Source organism: Brienomyrus brachyistius, chromosome 13, assembly GCF_023856365.1.
Source record: "Brienomyrus brachyistius isolate T26 chromosome 13, BBRACH_0.4, whole genome shotgun sequence".
In the NCBI taxonomy this organism is placed as follows: Eukaryota; Metazoa; Chordata; class Actinopteri; order Osteoglossiformes; family Mormyridae; genus Brienomyrus; species Brienomyrus brachyistius.
Genome location: NC_064545.1, coordinates 12855180 through 12859220, shown reverse-complemented (window position 1 = coordinate 12859220; position 4041 = coordinate 12855180).

Below are 4041 nucleotides of genomic sequence, written 5' to 3'. Positions count from 1 at the left end.
AATGCTAACCAATGCGCTTAGTACCGCATTTAACCTAAAAGAAGATCCCATGCAATTCTATGAAATTTTCGTATAAATTCTGCGGCCATATATTTAATGCAGGGCATTAAGTAACCTACCGCTATTGTGGTCGATGTTAAACGTAAGTAAATGATATGGAGACTATTTATGCACGCGGAAATTTGTTCATTTCTAAGGCTATAAAGTAGTAGTACAAGGAAAATTTCATAAAGATGTATAATCTTCTCGTGGTCGCCTGTGTTAGAAAAAAAAACAATGCGACAGAACTGTAATAGACTGCGATCAAGCATTCCATTCATTTTTCGCCAGTGAACAGACCCCTGTCCCACTGAGCATAGGGCACAAGGTATGTACACCCTGGATGGGATGCAATACCTGGAGAAGCTAGATTTAAATCACAAAGCCTGTGAGATGAAGCAAACCACTGCCCACAGAGTCACAGCGTCTTCCTGATCGAGGTATCCGCTTTGTAAAAACAGTGGTGTTACTCAAGCGTGAAACGTTTGGCGCTTTTGTACTGTATATCTACTCCTTGAATTCAATATTTTCTCTTTTATAAACTATCCAAACATTTAAACCCAATTTACTGTTCTCAAAGCGTTCCAGAGTAGTTAAAAATGTTTACTTTGGCAGAGTTGTTGACGAAATTATCTTCCAGGTATCAATTCCAGGTGGCATTAATGCTTAATTGTTGTTAAACTACATTGTATTATGTTGAAGTGCACCCGTAATACTGAAATCACCATTAAAAGTGTATACAAAAGCACCCTTTGTCCATTTAGGACGATAAATTCATCATCCATCTTCTAGCCGGTTGTGCTGGTCAGGGTTTCAGGCTGTGAAAAGGGAGCAGAGATACCGACAGGCAAAGGGGAAAAACATGACTACAGAATGAAAAAACCATCACAAGTCATTGTGGTTGTGAAACTGAAATGAACCTTTGCCCAGTCCACTACCAGCAGGGCAAGGCTACCACATGGTAGGGCTGGATTCACTTAATACCGCCTAAAATGAACTCTAGGCCTTCTGTAGCCAATGGAAGTCAACCCCCTGTCCTCTAGGTTATGGGAAATACATTTTAATTAATACAGACACCATAGCCAATTTCGAGGAACCCATTAGCCTAGTTGCACATCTTTAGACTGCTGGAGGAAAACAGAATATTTAAAGGACACCGGTGCCACACACATGTTCTGGGATGTCTTATATCAAAGTTGTATACACATATTAAGAATGTGTATCAGATGGTTCATTTCTGCTTTTTACAGAAACTATTAGTGACTGTTGGTAAAAGGGGTAAGGATTTTGACCAGCCAGTACAAAACATACCCTATGCTTCCTTTTGAAGGACATGAGCAGGTTCTCCTTCCTGAAACACTTAAAATGCTCAAAACAGGAACATTTTAATAAGCAGAAACTGTTAGGTGGGATATATCCCCACCACGGAAGTGTATGTAATCTGTATCACCTCCATTAGGACTTTCCAGCTAATGCTTCAAACTTAGGTGGAAAAAAACTTTTTTGGAATGGGAGACATTATGCCTTACTACAGGGATTTGAGCTCGATGGTGTATGTGTGTGTGTCTGTGTGTGTGTGTTTACACATTACAGACCAGAAGTTTGGTCCCACTCTTGGATTTAAAACATGGATTTTAACTAAACTATACACTACTTTCTCAAACTTTTATTACAAGAAAATATTAGAAATACTTATGACACATGTAACCGAATGCTTCCAGTATTTTATAGCTTGTAGTAACACATCATTTAAACACAAAAGCTGCAGTTGGTTTTGAAGAAGATATATCGGGTCCGTATTTACTGCATTGACATTCCCTCTATTTACTAATGTCAGAACTTGACTTGGTTTGGGCCTCTCTTGGTTGTGTCTTAATAAATTAAAGGATAGCCAGTTGTCTGCCTTGTCCCAGATCAGTTTGTGAGAGGTTTCATGTACTGTCTGCTCCTTGTTTAAGTCTTCTGTTGGATCATCTTCTGCATCACAACTGACAAGTTAAAATAAATTTTTGATAATTAGTTCTTTTTATGTTTGGCTTTCTCATTGCCAAATAGCCAGAAAGTTGAATAACTCTAGGCATGAGCGACCTGCTGTTTACAGAGAAAATGGTCGACAAAGAGCAACAGTCACCAGAAATGGTCTGGAGCAAGGGAAGTGACATGACATTCTGAAAGTCAACACTTAGTTGTGACGTATAAAAGAAATCGGAAGATGACTGCAGAGGTCTGAGGGCTGCGATTAATTTGAACAGAGGGAAACCGGTTATCTACATAATACAGTCAAGCAAAGACTGAGAGCAGCTGGACTGCATGGTCGAGTTGCTGGCAGAAAACCTTCACTTTCGTGATATTAAGAAAAAGAGCCACTACAGGCTTAGCAACACTGTCACTGGAGTGTTCAGGACTGGGAGCGAGTCTTCCGGACGGATGAAAGTCCATCAATGGGACGACTTGGACCAACATGAATTAAATTGAGCGTTTAGCAAATGAGACAGAACTGTTTGCCTGCTTAAAAAGGTTCTGGGAGGGTTTGGATACAGGTTATTTCCAAATATTGCTGTAAAGGATGCTGTGAATCTGTGCTGCTGTGATAAAGGCAAGGGGTGGTTATTTTGATGAAACTGGTACTTAAGACAGGGGCGGCATGGTGGTGCAGTGGTTAGCACTGTTGCATCATATCTCTGGGTCCCAGGTTCGATTCTCCGCCTGGGTCACATGTGTGTGGAGTTTGCATGTTCTCCCCATGTCATCGTGGGGTTTCCTCCGGGTACTCCGGTTCCCCCCACAGTCCAAAAACATGCTGAGGCTAATTGGAGTTGCTAAATTGCCCATAGGTGTGCATATGTGAGTGAATGGTGTGTGAGTGTGCCCTGCGATGGGCTGGCCCCCCATCCGGGGTTGTTCCCTGCCTCGTGTCCATTGCTTCCAGGATAGGCTCCGGACCCCCCGTGACCCAGTAGGATAAGCAGTTTGGAAAAAAAATGGTACTTAGACACTCGCATTCATTAAAATGTAGTAGGGTATGCTGGACATCTTGATAGATTGAGGTCTCCAGGCATCACCCCCCAGGAGGAGTAGGGGAAATAAAATGTACAATTAGTCAAAACCAGCCTCCTTGACTTTTTCCCGCTAAACTTTTGATGCGTGAGGCATATACCATTATAGGCGCTAAAACTACTTTCAGGATTTACCAATGAGACCATCTAAAAATGGTTGAATAATCAGCAGTGTGTTGCATGTAGGGTGTTTGTACAAGAATCAAGAACAAATTGGAGTGGAATGTTTATGTTATATTGAATCAGGAAATTTGGTAGGCAGTAGGGTGAGGTAAAACCTCTGAAATAAAAAGAGATGTACAATATTGCACAATTGTATGTACAGAAAGCTGTCAGACTGACCCAAGTCTTTGAAGTCAGTCTCAACTCACCCCATCTCACTGAGCCCCCACCCTCCCGCCCAGGGCCTGCTGCAGAGGAACACGTTCCTTTCTGCACCTTCTCCTCATCTTGTTTACTCATGTCCCTGTTGCACACATCGCAGCCCTTTGCACTGGTTTCTGCCTTACAGACTGAGGACACGCTGTACTTTCAATGAACTGTCCTAAGGGAATTGAACAGTAGATATACAGTGTGTGTGTACTGAGAAAACCAGACTATGTCTGTTTTTATGGGTGTGTGCGTGCTGGTACAACATAACAAGGCCACGGGACCTTGGCAGGACGGCATGATGAGCATACTCAGCAAACTCATCACTCTCCCCAGACACGCAAGTGTCGTCCTGCGACCTTCCCTTTCATTAATCTAGAGCCAAACGATCGTCAGGCTCGAGAGCTTGTGACGATGCGACAGCCCCTGGGTGGTCACCTCCTTAATTGTTTACCTGTCAAATGCTGCTTTTTCACACATCTTTCCCCTTTAGGATGTAAATTCAATGAGAAAACCATGTGTGTAGCTCTGCGTCTAAGAATAGCGCGCACAATAGTATGATGCATCAGTCAGGCTG